This window comes from Helicoverpa zea, chromosome 20 (genome assembly GCF_022581195.2).
Source record: "Helicoverpa zea isolate HzStark_Cry1AcR chromosome 20, ilHelZeax1.1, whole genome shotgun sequence".
Classification (NCBI taxonomy): domain Eukaryota; kingdom Metazoa; phylum Arthropoda; class Insecta; order Lepidoptera; family Noctuidae; genus Helicoverpa; species Helicoverpa zea.
The window spans coordinates 2,307,703-2,324,700 of NC_061471.1; the positions used below are offsets into that span (position 1 = coordinate 2,307,703).

Genomic DNA, 16,998 nt, shown 5'->3' on the forward strand with positions numbered 1-16,998 from the left:
CGAAATGATCGAAACGTACCTTAAAACTGGAAGAGAAAACAAAAAAGTTTTAGGTTATTACAGATACTGTTAAGGTGTCTATATTTTGATCAAAATATTTAGTCTTTTATGAAATCCTCAAATCATTAAAAATATCAGTAAAGCCTGTCCCCTCACTAGAGTTTCCTTGAACGACGACGTAAAGTAAATTGCACACATCCTTATCTAAAACGTTGGGCCCTTCACCGCTTCCCGGTAAGTTATGAATTTTCAATACGACCCAAATGATACGGCAATCAGATATCGCCCGCATTAACATTTATCTAACGATGTTATAGAATTTTATGTAGGTACAAAGTTTTGAAAAACGTGATTGAAATATTTCTTGAATAGTGTTTCATCTACGAAATTATCTGTATCGATAATTGGATGATTACCTCTTTTTGGGAGCTTATAATTCTGTCTCCTTTGTTTCTATTCTTCTTACAATTTTTCAATTCTCAGAAATACTTATTTAGAAAGATATAGAGTGCTTTATTTTTTAACTAAGTATTTTTAATACCCATGTATATTACTGACGGAAAAATACTACAAAAATTCCCAGAACATCTTATCACTAACTCATTAGCCGGTGATAAATTAGCATTCTCTCCAACAATGCTTTGACATTCCACTCATATATTAGCATAACCACAATCATCACTAACTATTTCTGTCTTTAGCCATAAAACTCAAAATAACTAGCCATAAATTATATTAATAAAAAAAACACGTTGAGTCCATAACTCCGAAAGACTGTGATGTGCCCACGTAAACAAGTTAGATATTTTAGGAGGCAAAATAAACTAGGTATCAAGTTTCAATCAGAGATTTTGCTGATATAGATTTTATCTTTAACCAATTTAATTTGATACCTCTCTATAAGTTTATTGACTGCATTAAATGGCAATATCTGTTAAAAAGGCTTTTATGAATACGTTTTATGATCTTGTAGTTATGCTAATTGGCACTTGTAGAATATTCAGTATGTAAGGTGCTGAATCGGACTTTGTATCAAAATAAGCTTCGCATTTTTGCCTCTATGTGAATGACTTAGTTACTTGACAATGATGTAGACCTTCAAAATGCATGCCAAATTAATGTTACCTTATTGGTCATTTAAGGGAGCAATATGAGCCTACTGATCACTTTGATTGATCTCTTGGAATGGTTCCTAAGGTTTGCACCAAAAATAGTGTAGATATAAAAATTTCAAGAGCTAGTGAGGACTGACAAAAATCATAATCAACTTAAGTCAGGAGTAAGGCGATTATCACACTGCCCCGCATGATGCAGCGTAGTGCGTGGATGCGTTTTTTTCCGTTGTATGGAAATATCTCCGTTTGTATGGAAAACACGCATAGTCCAACACACTGAAAATGCATCCACGCGCGTTCATGCGGATCACGCACATACATGCGGAGAAACACGCACCCCCGCGCGTAGGTGCGGGGCGAGACGCAAGGTATGGCACACTGAATCCCGCAATGCCGCGCGTGATTTTGAATGGGCGTGACGTGTATATTTGAAAATGGAACTCGCTGTGCGTGAATTTACAAAACGCACCTACGCGCGTGAGTGCGTGAAAAACCCGCACGATGATGCAGATCTGCACTCCCGCAGGAACGCGCGTAGGTGCGTCGACACGCAAGATGCAGCGTGATGCGGGGCAGTGTGAAGATCACCTAAGTAAATATTCCATTTCTCGAAACAAGTGAAATCGTATTACTATCTTAAACGGCTGTTTGTAATTATTCCTTCCCAAAACCAGTTGTATCGACCAAAACTTTCGTAACATCCGAGATAATCTTCTAAATTGAGGAGTCATCGTTTTGTTCATGTAAAATAGGTATTAAAGTTATCAGTTTCGATAATCTTTCGCTATAAAATGGTATCGATGTTCAAACATCACTATCAGAGATTGTAATCAAAGTCGGTTCTGCTGCAACATTATTTACATTTAAATTGGCATTTTTTAGATGTTTGCTACCGTTGTTGAGCTCTTTATCATAACCCAATGAAATATTTGTTATTAATATCATCGTATTTATTATTTATATTTTGAACTTATCTTATGTCAGAATTATATCAAGTAACTCTTTTCCCATTGACATTTGCACGGTTCCCATAAACAATGAATTTCGTTTTTCCTACGGAGCTGTGAAGTTTATTATTCGATGCTTCTATCACAAAACAATCATCCACAAGCATAACCAATTGTTTAACTTTATCGGATTCGCTCATTATTTGGCAACAATATCGCTTCTTCATTCACAATTTCAAACTCCTTCAGATCTGGAGCCAGATAAAACTTTAACCCAACACTAAACAAGGCTCGATTGATTAACACTACTCCAAATTCTGTCCAGCCCGCAAAGGAAAAATCGTGAACTCTCAATTCCTTATTGAACTAAACTAGATCACGTACTGGGATATCGGGCTCAGCTATTATTTTCCGACCAAGCGTTCCTTCCTGAAACTAAGCGTTTGAAATAATAAAGAACCAGCGAGATTAACTTAATGTTGTTTACTGCGGAGGAAATATACGAGGAACGCTCTAATTTGGTTGGATTTTATTTATTTTAGCACTTGTTTTTCTTTAGTGAAGGAATATTTTGCTTTTGTTTGGGTAGCGTAGACGGGAGCTGGCTAAGGCCGGCTGTATGAAAGGTAGAGCCTTTATAAAGGGTTCAACGTTAATAGTTTTTCTGTGAATACGTAATTTTGTTCAATTTGTTTTGCGAGGGCTTCTTGAGTCTTATAATTCTTCTTTGTTTCAACAAAACAAATGCTGTAAGCTAATAAATACGGACCTTTGTCAAATGTAAAAAAAAAGAGATTTCAAGACATTTCAAAAATTGATACCTAAAGCTTATTTTAAACCTCAATGATCATACACAGAAACTGAAATGTGGTAGATACAAAAGCACTCAAAATAATAAGCAATGAAAAAAGACATATCACTATAACTATTCTGGTTACAACAGCCGACAAGCTATGTTTAGTCATGACCCCACGCGAGCCTAGACTATGAAATTATTCATGGTGTTTTGCAGCGCTATGAGCGTTCCTGATTCGGCCATATCTGGTTGCTTTTCACGGGAGACGTGAAATTTTGCAGTGCTTTGTAATGAGACGAGAATATTTGATAACGGTGGTGTCGTACTGTTATTTCGCAAAGTAGTATGTAATTGACTTGAAGGAATTTCTTAGCATAAATATAGAATCTGAAAGAAAGTGTGATGAAGGGAGTAGAGTAGATGTTAGTATGACATCTGACAGAGAAATGGAAGATAAATACATATTGCACCGACTCCAAATAACTCGGGAACAGAGCAAGAAGAAGAAGTATTTGGACGTTAAAGGCAATGAAAAGTAACACTTAATAATGTTAGTCGAGCTGAATAAAAAAGTGTATAAAATCGCATTGAGCCAACAGAAAATTTCGCAGCTATAAAAGCGAACCACCCCACTATTTCCACCAGGTATATCAAACAAACTTAGTTGGGAAAATAAAAATAACTACATATTCCGGCTCGCTCCATTTCCGACGCTTATTTTCTGGGCACACACCCAGACGCCTATGATACTTTACAAGCAAACTTCTGCTGTTGCTCTGATTACCTCAAAATATAGGCTTACTATGCTCGTAATTTTAAACTTTGGCAGTTTGCCTCACATAAATTGAGATTATTTTTTATCCAAGCTGTTGTTTCTACTTTTATGTGCCTTATTTGATGAAATATGAATTGGGTCTTTTTTTTTGCAACTGTGTGTTTTTATTATGAAAATTGTCGTGTTTGTTTACTGGTTTTATTTGAACTGGTTTATTTCCAGCATAAGTACATATAATCCTTGTAATTATCTCAGTAACAACTCATCTACCTACAGGTTATCACATAAGAAACAAAATGTCGGTTCACGATCAAGTTATTCCTCAGTCAACGGAAAGTCCACGAGATAGTAATTATCCCTACTTATCTACAATTTCAATCATATAACTTTATGACATCCGAACACATCGTGGCAAATGAAGCAATTTACCATTCTCTTAACACAGGAAAAAATCTTAATCGCCTCAATAATTTCCTACAATTTAGACCGGATAGCTTGCAGCTTTACATAAACGTTTTATTTCCTTCACAGATCCACAGAAACCCAATTGTGCAAAAACAGTTCAAAGTTAAACTTACACAATACAATTTTGAGTACTCCGAAGTACCTTTCAAGAATTAATAAGAGTCTGAAAAGACTAATGGATTGGAAATTATTGGACTCAAAGTAATATTCGAGAACCCGACAATTTCGCGTCCATCTTTAAGATGCAATTAAAGTACTTTATTTCTTTCATTAGATCGAAGTTCCGAAGCACGTCTTATTTATGATGGCTAAGTTTAGGAACCTATTAAGTCGGATACATTATTGGAAGGGAGGGTTGTAAAAATCTGGGACAATATTGGAAGCGAGAGTGAACAACGTGTAAAAAAAACTGGGGAAACTAATTTACATTTATATTAAGATCTGCACCTTAAATAATCTGAAATTGAGGTGTAATATGAAATGTTTGTTAGAGTTTTAGCGTTTTAGAACTTTATAATGAATGGAATTCATTTTGTTTGTGAGGTTTCTATAATGCCTAACTCAACTGTAAATTCTGCTTTATTCCTCTCTCTAGTCACAGGAGATGAAGCGAATAGTTCTATTGAAACTATTTACCGTAAACCTTTGTTCGGACAACCAGCGTATTTATCTAGATAGTGTTAATTTAATTAAAAATGAAATCCAACTCTTGTGTGCTTTTAAATCTTTTGTATTCATTATCCAAGCCGTTGGTGCAAGTCATTAAATGTTTGAAGCAATTAACACGAACGAATGCTTGCTGCGATGGATACTTTTGAATTTTATAATAATTTAATTTTAGTTAAATAAAAAATGTGTAAAAGTATTAAAAAGCACAGATAAACCTGAGCATCTAAGAACAGTTTCTAAGATAATTGCAGAAGTTTTTAAAAGTTTTGTTGAAACAAAACTCTTATCTACATACTAAAAGGTACCCGAAGAAAAAGGTTGGACCCTGAATTTGAAAAAGTTTTTTTATTTAGAACTAGGACTTATATAACTAGATCGGGTTAAAGCTAAGGAAGAATAAAATATAAAAGCTGATAAATCTGATGTAACTAAAACGCTCAACAATGTCGAACATTGTAACACAAAATTTGGATAGGCAAACATATTGAAAGAGACCCAAATAGGACTTAGTCATACCGCTAAGTTCAAACCGCTTCACACACCATCTGAGCCAACCGATCTCGGCCCTCCCTCGAATACTAATAAGTTAATCTTTTATATCACGTTTTCGTGAAACAAAGAGATGAGGGCAAGTATGAGATACAACAACCAATACAAAATGATCCCTTGTTACTTTACCCGCTTGCTTAGCTAACGGACATTTTGTTTAGAAAAGATACGCAGGGTAGGTCTTCAAATCTGGTTTTGAATCGCGGTGGTCGAGTATGAGGCCGTATTAAGCAGCAAGGGAATTATGAAGCATGTGCTCTTTGAATACTAAACGGCTATTTCCAAAGGCGGTGTGGTAGAAATAATCTGAGCCGCTTTGAAAACCAGGGATGTGACTAATGTTTTTTTAGTTGGTAGACTGGAATATTCATAAAATGGTAATCATGGTTATTGAAGAAATGTAGGAGCTACGAAAGAATGAGATTCCAATTACAATAAAATTTGTGGTCTACGAAACGGGAAAGAAATTTTGATTTATGAAGCTGTAGTGAACTCCATTGTCGATACAGATGAAACTTTATGCTTAAAAAATTAAGACCGAAACAGAAAAACCGGCCAAGTGCGAGTCGGACTCGTGCACGAAGGGTTCCGTAAATTACAGTTAAATCAACCTATCTCAAAAACTATAAGAGATACTTTGATCAAACCAAAAATCGTTGAAAGAGTTAATTAGCATGCATCACCTCTATTTTTTTTAGAATTTTATACCCCGTAGTTATAAAAATAGAGGGGGGGGGACATACTTTTTACGACTTTGAGAGCTGATATCTCAAAAACCGTTCACTTTAAGAAAAATGTTTTTTAGAAAACTTTATATCATTTTAAAAGACCTTTCCATTGATACCCCACACGGGTATGTACATCGAAAAAAAAAATTTCATCCCTCAGTTACATGTATGGGGGGCCCCACCCCCAATTCTTTTTTTTACTATTTAGTGTCATATTTTTGTAGCGGTTCATACAACACATATTCCCATCAAATTTCATCACTGTAGTACTTATAGTTTCCGAGTAAATCGGCTGTGACAGACGGACAGACGGACAGACGGACAGACGGACATGACGAAACTATAAGGGTTCCGTTTTTGCCATTTTGGCTACGGAACCCTAAAAATGATAATATTCTGTAACATTTACAATATTATACATTACTAGAAGTTACAATATCAATTTTATTGCCTCGAAAAAAGCCCTAACATCGACGCTGCAACATTATCTCCTATTACACCTCAGAGGAAATTTCCTCCTCATTTATATGAAAGACGCATCAGTAAACTGCTGTACTGTTTTGAATAAATCCAAAGCTTAAATACTAACTCAATAAGACCTCGTTTGGCCGGAGTTAACGCTCTGTGAATTGAAAAAGGTTAAGGTTAACTTAATTTGCATTTCACTTGACGTATTTTGAGTTCTTCAATTGACCTGTTAGCTGTAACCGGCTTTGAAAATTTTAATTTGAAGATTGCTTTTACGTTTTTAAATGGAATATAAAATGTTGAAGCTTGTTCTGCTTATTGCTAGACTTTTTATACCCCCAGGCTAGGCTAACGAAGTACGAGATTTTTTGACTCCCTTTCAATAGCACAAATGCCATAAAAAAAATTAAGAAGTGCAAGTTCCAATAAGTTTTCTCATGTTTCCATATCGAAATTTTTCTAACTTCCACAGTTCAGACTCCTGCTGTAGGCTAATTGACATCTAGTACGAGATTTTTGACTCCTTTCGATATCACAAATAAGTATCCTCAAGTAGCCATATCGCAATTTTTCTATCTTCCCCAATTCAGTAGCAGAACCGCTCAATGCAAAATGTTGCAATCCCATTAATTAGAGAGAGAGTAAATTAATTCATTCTATATTCTTGTACCACATAAAACTGTGCGCTGTGGCCTAGCGTGGAATGAATGGAATTGAATTGGAAATTACACACGATTTAACGATCCCATGTCTGGTTTGAATCCAAATGGCGTACTTGTTGTTATCTACAAACTTGTACCAACTTTTCATGTAATGCTAGTTATGAAATCTATTTAACAAAGGGAATTAAGTTCATTTAAATATTTGTCCTCTTCAAGGAATTTTCCTTTTTCATCAAATAGCAGTTTTATTTTTGGATACTGGCCTAATAATGGCGTTCAAGGCCGGTTTTGAATGACCACCAATCAGCAACTTCTAGATTCCGGGCTGCTTTGTAAATGTTTCTCAAAACCACATAGCGATTCCGGCCCGACCCAGGAATCAAACCCGAGACTTCGTGCTGCCACTAGACCAATGAGCCAGTTATCATCTATTTCATGCATACTATTATTTCCTACTGGAATTTCTTACAACAAAAACTTCATAACAATAACAAAAGATGATTAATCTCAGCCCTGACACACCATTAACCGTAACTCTTAAACTCACAAAAAACCTCGGTCATTGAAATAACAACGTCTTTATCCAAATAAAAATGTGACTAACTGAAGACACAATGAGTGTAATTTTGAAAACCACAAGCGGTAATGAGTGCCAAAATACTTCGTACAAAAGGAGGAAATTCCAGAGGTACGAGTACGTCTTTTCAGGGTTCCGTACCCAAAAAGATCCTATTACTATGTAGGACTTCGTTGTCCGTTTGTCTATCCACGCGTCTGTCACCCGGCAATATCCCATGAACCGTGATAGCAAAACAGCTGTTTGCACAGCCGATGTATTTTTGTTGTCGCTTTGTCAACAAATATGCCAATTTGATTTATTGTACTGAACCCTTCATGAGCGATTCTCACTGGCACTTGGCCCGTTTTTCATTATCATCTCCTCTGACTCACACATCACAATTAATCTTAATGATTTGTCTAATTTCCTATACAATGCTGTCCGTACTAATAGACCTAGTTTCGTTTGTGTGTGTAACCCTTTTGGAATGGTATATACATTGAGACCATTGTAAAGTACTTTTTGGTATCATCAGTCGAACATTCAAAGGCTGTTAAATGATGTTTGATTTGCCTTCAATGACAAAAAAAGTATCGCCTATTACCTTATTGGAATTTTGGGATATGCCTGTACGAAATATGTTGTTGAACATTCTTCTATTTTTCCACCATTAAGCCTATATCTTATAACATTCTTCTATTGTCTTATTAGCAATGTACAAGACTTTGCACGAGTATAATATATTTCTAAACCATCGTCATAATGAATCATTAGACTTATCAATAGATAGACACGGCAGTGAACACTGTTCTCTAAAACCTATGTTGAAGTCATAAATCATAGCCAAACACATAGGTACACTAAAAAAAACTACCAGCAAAATGTTAACCCGCAAAAAACTGACCGCTAAACAGTCATTATCATCACCATCATTTCGCTCCTTCCATCAAATAATTCCCAGCCAATCTTCCACTACAGAATCAATTGACCGCCTTGTAATGAAGACATTACTGTCTATTTCGTCCATGGAGAACAAAATGACTAGTGGAGGCGCCATAACGAAATATCGCTAAAATGTGAGCTAGCGGAGGATGATGAACGTCATTGTATTCGCAATTATAGTATATATTTTTTTAATTTATTTGTACGAGGCCTGAATGCTGTTGTATTATGTCAGTTTCGTAAGGTTAGATTTTTTTGTAATGCCAAAACTAGTTGACGATGTGTCAAAGAACCCGAACGCCTCGTTAGTTTGCTCGTACCTAACTGATCGTTTTGTTCATGCCCACCGTACGAATTTGACTTAGAAGATGACACCTGACCTATCTCTTCTCTTCTCTGTCGATTCGCTGTTGGCACAGTGGTCGTGATCACGTTGAGGCGTCCACATTAGAGGAGGACACAGCTTTCTGACCTACCTGCATCATGGCATCTCCGCTCTTTACTTACTCCATGATTTCGTCCGTCTATCAGACACTCGATCGCAGATAATCGCTACACGATCGGTTGTACCGTTCCCGGGATGACGATGCCGTTTCACACAAAATGATTTTATTGTTAAAACGTTGTGACTGCGTATTAGATGTTATTAGTTATTGTTTAAGTTTTTTTGTTGTGTTAGCCTTTTTTTGGTGTAGTCATGTTGTGAGAATTATTTGGGCTTTTGGTTTGGTTGTTCGCGGTTTTAGTTCTTGGTTGCCATTAGGGGTCAGATTTCTTTTGAACATATAATGAGCGAGAAGCCGAAAATGCATCTCAGTGGCGTGCACTTGGAGAGGCCTACGTCCAGCAGTGGACTGCGATAGGCTGATGATGATGTTGATGATGATATAATGAGTAGCTACTGCTCGTACGTCTCGAAGAAACTCCTTCGCAGACCTATACAAAAGCCTCAAATAATCTTCATAGTGTTACTTATCCCTGTGCCAAAGTTCATTTCAATTAGTCCAACTGTTCAACCGAGACAAACTCACTTAATCATTTTATAAGCTACGATTACACATAATCTGCAAAATAAACATGACGATACATCGTAATACAGTTGCAAGTCAACAAAGTGTTTTTTTTTTTGTATATTTTTCTTCACTGTGGGAAAATATACCGTAGCGTATCTTTAATATAATCTAGTATCTCCTACGTGCTGCTTATAAGAATCGTATAAGGTAAATTGGCACGCCCATATTGGGATGGTTGATGTAAACGATGGGTTATCAAATTATGCTCATTCTCAATCATGCTTGTTTTCAAAATGTGTGTTTTTTTGCAATTGGTTGTCCACAATATCTATGTCATCGAATTAACAAAATAAAATATGATGCAGTCAGAAATTATAATGTTCCTATGTAATGTAGTTACTCATTTCAGAATGCTTTCAGATAGTTGCTAAAAATATACTCCAATACGATTATGCAGTCAGCTCTCTATCAATTAAAAATGATTACAGTTAGAGCAAAGCTATAGCCATAGCAAATCAATATTAAAAAGATTACCAAAATATTTAATAAAATACCAATGTAATAACTGCACACTTCAAGATACACAATACCACAAACAAACACCCAACTTTGAAAGTCAAACTCACTTCTATTTTATGGCTAAAAACAAAACAGAAACAACTATCAATCGATAAAACTAAACAAATTAATGATACAAACTAAAAACTTTAACCCTGTGGCAGCAGAAGCCTTTGAAAGCAGCCCTTTGCGAAGCTTATTAGTATTCAATAGTAAAGTTTTGGGCCCATAGATTTGTATCTAATATATGTACCAGTGTACGTGGTTGGAAATACAATTTTATGTACCTGCAGTGTAGGGTTTAATTTTTGAGTATGTTCGTTCGATAGGTTGTTGCTAATTTTGTTTGAGAGAATTTTTCATTTGTATTATATTTTGCTTGGTGCAATCCTTTTGCCTTAGGTGGACAGACGACCTTATAAAGGTCGCCGGAAGACACTGGATGCAGGTCGTTTCCAACAGGTATCTGTGGAGATCTAAGGGGGGGGCCTATGTTCAGCAGTGGACTTCCTATGGCTGAGATGATGATGATGAATCCTTTTGCCCCGTCGAGTGAAAAAATTTGTGACCTAATGAATTAATTTTAGATGGTTTTGTGAAGTGCTGAACATTTTAAACCGAATGATATAGTGTACGCTCATAGCTAGTAATACTACTTGTATAGGAAACAGAATGTACCGGAATCTATTTGACTAAATCGTTGGCATGTTCTAATGGGCATTTTCTTATTATTTCTTAACAATCATCACTTACTTTCTTATGTTTTCAGGTTTGTCCCTTGGGTATATGATACTAAATCAAATAATTTAAAAAGCCATCCTACAACAGTTTCATACAACTCAAAATATTATACCTAAGATTCTTACCAGCAGTGCAGTCGCCATTACTATTCTTGCCTATGGCTATTTGGCAATAACATATGCTTAGCATCCCACACAATCATCAGATTCCAATAAGATCCATTCGATAATGGATTAGCTTAACTTGTAACTTAACGATGGAATTTCAACTCTATAATAGTTATTATTTCTGTGAAAACTTTTATGAGAATTCACCGTTAGTGTTAAAAGATTACCTATTTTTATTCTGTTAGTGGGTAAATAAATAGGTGGTTAAAACTAAACTAGCGAAAATTATTATACCAATGGGCACGTGCCTCTTCTGAAACGAAGAAGTTATTATTAATCATTACGCATACTCAAAGCAAATATTTCTTTAAAAATATATTTGAAAAAAAAAAGAGTTTACCTGCTACAAATGCTTCTATACAAATTTCTAAAAAGAACAAACGTTTTATACGATCAAATCATATCAAGTAGCTCTTAAGTAATAAAAAAACCTATCAGAAATACACACAATCATGCCATTAGTAAGAATTAGAAACCGCATAACTTGTATCTATCATTAATAATTCATAATGTGTCCATCAAAAACCATTCACAATAGAAAACATGGAATAAATCAAAAGGTTTCATCAATTTACACAGATAAACAATTTATACACAAAAAACCAAAGACAAAATGGCAATCAGCATAAAATAACAAAACCTTTTTTGTCCGAACTCTAAAACTTTCAGGTTATAAAAAAAAAGTTATTCAACATTCCAAATTCAAATTAACAGACAACTATGACACCAGTGACATGTACAAGTGCTTTTGACAAGTTTGCTTTTACAACCCAAAATATAACCTCACACAGAACTGAACCTTAACGTCTAGACGATAAGGTTCAATTTTCAAGTGTTGCAGTTTTGTGGACGTAAAGCCAGGTTAGTATTGCAGAGGGCCATTGAGTACTGTCCGCTTTCAAAGACAATGAGCCATACAAAAAGCTCTCAGCAAGTGGTCAGTATTTCTCGTCTTTTCTAAGACATTGTTACACCGTTAGTCTGTGACGTAACTAAAGTTCGGCCATTCAGAGAATGCGTTCCTGACACGTCGCGATTGAACTGACGACGTAACTTTGCAATGGCGTTGCAGTTACGATAAAAATATTTTTGCTGGTTGTTTACCGTTTTAACAATTGAGGGGCATTAAAACAACATTATTATATCAATAATCAATGAATGTTATTACGTCGTCAGTTCAATCGCGACGTGTCAGGAACGCATTCTCTGAATGGCCGAACTATAATGTTGGCCACTTGTTACACCGTACCGTAACAAAACAATCTATACGATTTTATGAATGCGTTTCCGGAGTCAAGTGGATGTACTTGTAAATTAAGAAAAAAATGTTTTTTGCTGTTTCCGGCATATAATTATAATAATGCTCATTAAATAGAGAGGTACTAATTACAAGTAAAGGCAATCGATAAGTCATTCAACACATTATACTGCTGTAGAGTTTTTTGTTTACTAATCGAAACAACTACTGGGCCGATTTGAGAAGTTGTTTCGGTGCTGGATAGCCCATTTATCGAGGAAGACTATAATACATACACTACAAATAAAAACATTAAAAACAAATTATAATAAGGGGTTTTTACGGGTCCTTAGATAGCGGGTGAAACCACATTATAAGCACGTTTTTTTCTAACCTAATTCGCTACAGTACAATTCTGATAAAGTAATCTTCACAAATATCAGTAATAAATATTGAAACTGTCGATTTATAAAGAGGTAACTGCTAATAAACCTTCGTGACTCGTCTGTTGGTGCATCACGTTTTGTGACGGCGGCTGGGCGGTCGTGATCTCTTCCTTCGAACACTTATTGTTTAGGTGTCTTGTACATTGAGGTGTAATTTTGTTGAATTGCTGAGAGTTTTATCTGCATTCTAATTGGTGAGTTTAGAAGAGGGATTGGCTTGGATAATTCTGATTGGAATAAAATAATCTTAAAAACAATATGTACATCTTAATACATTTTACAAAACCTAAAATAAAGTACACTTGAGTGAAAATAAAGGAAAAAATATATGAATGCTTCCTTCCTGTCCATAGAATAGGTTAGTTACTTAACAAATAAAGTAATACCTTAAAATATATTTTAAAAAACCGGCCAAGTGTGAGTCGGACTCGCGCACGCAGGGTTCCGTACCATCCAAACTAATATTCTATATATATTTATGCATATCGAGCAAAAATGAGCAAAAAAATGACGTTTGTTGTATGGGAGCCCCCCGAAGTATCTATTTTATTCTAGTTTTCAGTCAATTTGTTGTTAAAGCGGCAACAGAAATACATCATCTGTGAAAATTTCAACTCTCTAACTATCACGGTTCATGAGATACAGCCTGGTGACAGACGGACGGACGGACGGACAGAGGAGCGAAAACAATAGGGTCCCGTTTTACCCTTTGGGTACGGAACCCTAAAAAACGAATTATTTATTACCATATATAGACAAAGTGTTTAAATATTTTTAATACGCTTACAAAATCGAATATAAATATTTTGCGAAGATACGAGTTATATCATAAAAAATATCCGCCTATTTACCTGCTACAACTAAATCTAGCAATTACACTACGTCTCGAATAAGCAGCAGCTTACACAGTCCTAAAATTAATCCCGACCGCAACTCACCACTGCAGCCATTAATGTCGCGATCACCATTACGGTCTAGTGGGCATGTACCCTAATGTTAGCGTATGATTTATACGAATGGTTTTGTAATTAATTTATTAAAACTGAACTGCAGTTAAAGTGAGCCTTGTTAAGATAATTCTGCGTTGTTTGAAAGATTTTTGCTGGGATTTTGTGATTTTCGTTTTTTTGGGATGCTTGAGGATCTCTTTACCTCATCGGATAAGTCAAAGACAGTGAAAATGTTTGGATGGATTTTTGTACACTTCAATACAATTAATCTATGAAAAATGGACCGTGGGACATTGTAAAATGATAAAGAATTAGTTTTTATAGTTATTTTATAGTTTTAGGTATTTTTTTTCGTTTCGGAGCATTTTCATTTCAAAAATAATTAATTAGTGTTGTTTTTAAGCCAGCACTCAGTTTATGAAAGATACTTTTTTTTTAATCCTACAGCTTTCGGATTTTATAAATATGAAGAAGTATATTCAGTTCTGATCACAATTCATTTTTTAAACCAAAATGTACTACTTGATCTTCGTTTTTTAATTACTCAGAGATTTAACAAAAACTGAAATTCAATTCTTGATATTTTTAAAATGAAAAATAATTGCAGTTTTAGTTTATCGTGTACTTATTTTCAGCTGGGCTTCAACGCAATTTTGTTGATTAAAATATTTTAAGTACTTTTTTTTTCTTAATTAAACAAGATTTTTTTTATTTGCTTGTAACCTAATGGCTCCGAAACTACTGAATAGATTATTTCACTGTTGGAAAGCTACACTCTTCCCGAGTAACATCCAAACTAATATTATAAATGCGAAAGTAACTCTGTCTGTCTGTCTGTCTGTCTGTCTGTCTTTCTGTCTGTCTGTCTGTCTTTTCTTCACGCCTAAACTACTGAACCGATTTGTGTGAAATTTGGTACAGACATAGTTTGAAACTTGAGAAAGGACATAGGATAGTTTTTATTACAAAAAAAAATAAAAATAAAATTATTCCGGACATATAGCGCCATCTATTGGTCAAATCAAAAATCTGCTGGTAGTCACTATTCCACGCGAACGAAGTTGCGGGCAAAAGCTAGTAGGATATATTTTATCCCGATACGGGCAGTAGTTCCCACGGGACGCGGGTGAAACCGCGGGAACACAGCTAGTGACATAGAATGACAAAAGCATAGCACCACGCAATCTTAAACCACTACCGTAGATAGTCGCTGAATATTTTTTAAAGCAATTTTGGTTTGTTAATAACCTCTTAATCATTGTTACAATGACATCAATAAATACCAATAATAAAATACTTAAACAAAAACCTTCCTGCTTACTGGGGAAGTAAATACTCAACAATTAACTTAACCTTTTTACAAGTCTCACAAAAAAACTTCCATCCCATTTGATAACTTAATATAAAACTTAATCCGTTGAAAAAAAAATTCATGCGCTTACCCCTATTTCTTAAAAAATCGGTAAAAAGTATACTGCAAACTTTTAGTCGGCCGATAGTGTGTTTGGGCTCATATCAGTATGAAGATGAATGGTAGCACGCACATACAAAGGTATTAAGCCAGTATTAAACTGACAGAATTTTAAATTGGAATCAAGATTTTCTTTAAAAAAAATTGTCAACTATCAGGTCAACTGTCGGACGACTGTTTAGTCTGCAGTGTGCTGGTTCTCATAAAGAAAAAAATATCATACGCTTATCCCTATTTCTTAAACATTCTGTTTAAATCTTTTTGAACAAAACACAGGTCACGAATAATCGAAGGAATATTTTTTTGACCAGTTCAAAGGATTTTTTATTTCACAGCCCGATTTACCGTGAAAGCGAATTTAACCCCAAATGGATTCGGAGGGTCCATCAAAAAAACTTTAACTACCTGAGCCTTAGGATTTAACAAAAAATACACACATTTATGCATTAAAGTTTTAGCATTTAATAAACTTGAAAAAACAGCACTCTAGAATTTTGTAGAGGATTATTAAAATAAACATATTTTATGTATTTTTTCTTTTTTCAGATTTGACACCCCGGCTCTCTGGAGAGTAACTTAATGCTCGGTAAGAATAAATAAAAATAATTTTATAAGTAAAACGAATGCAAATTCTATTAGGATTTGTAATAAACATAAAGTTAATGTAAAAAAAAATTCGGAAAATGAGTTTTTAGATATCTTTCTCAAGTCCTTGAAAAGTTGTAGGTCAGGCCTTTTTTTAATGATGATGATGATTGATTGATGTCCTCCTAGCCGATTATCGGCTACGGCGGCTGTTCTCATGTAAGGAGATTAGCCAACTGCGCAGGACATATTATAGTGCACAAGCATTTGCGCAGACACAGGTGCACTCCCTATTCCTTCACTCTCATAGCCCGATGGGACGGCAATCCGACACGACCGGAAAGAGATCAGGCGCAGGACCGACATTTACGTGCTCTCCGATGTACGGGTGAATCAATCACCAACTTCCAGGCTTCGGGCTGCTTTGTGAAAGTCTTCTAAAACCCACAACGCGATTTCGGCCCGACTCGGGAATCGAACCCGAGACCTCGTGCTCAGCAGCCACACTTGCGACAACTAGACCAACGAGGCAGTTAAAATTTAATAAATGATCTGTGTCTGCGCAGACAGTTATTATATTACGTTCAATAGTTAAGCAAAAATCTTAATCAAAATCTTAAAAATGTCGAGTACTTTGAGTTAATAGTCTAGAATAGATTTTTCTTTTTTGTAATTTTAAATACTTTTCTGCATTTAAATGTATCGTCTTTGAAGAAGATGCTAATAATTTGATTACACAAAGTTCTATCACACAAAATGAATATCAACAGAATTTTCGTTTTTTTTTTTAAACTAAACAACTAGGTAGGTACATGAAGGACATTGAGCAGAGCATGAGCATATTTCATAATAAGCAGTCGGTCGACCGATGACCCGATGATTGAAGATTTTTTTTAAATAAAGTCTTGATACCAGTCAAAGTTTTCACTCTTTCTTGATACCAGCTAAATACCCGGTCTTTTTAATGTGCGTTTTATCATTCATATCACTACTAGGTACTTCATACTGATTTATGAGCTCAAACAAACTATCGGTCGACTAAAAGTTTACAAATGCCACCAAAACTCATAGATCCCATTCAAAAGAAATATGATTTCGCATAGCTATCATTGCAATCTCTAAAGGTATTTAATAAAGTAATCTGAAACCAAAACT

The 16,998-nt window shown here is 35.2% G+C and overlaps 1 protein-coding gene across 3 annotated transcripts in view; it reads left to right on the forward strand.

Moving 5' to 3' along the window:
- Positions 1 to 16,998, forward strand: part of LOC124639995 — a 190,284-nt gene that overhangs the window by 37,754 nt on the left and 135,532 nt on the right. For all 3 annotated transcript variants that reach the window (XM_047177545.1, XM_047177544.1, XM_047177548.1), the window contains one exon: positions 15,805 to 15,844. The gene's annotated coding sequence lies outside the window, so the exon portion shown is untranslated. The remainder of the gene's footprint in view (positions 1 to 15,804; positions 15,845 to 16,998) is intronic.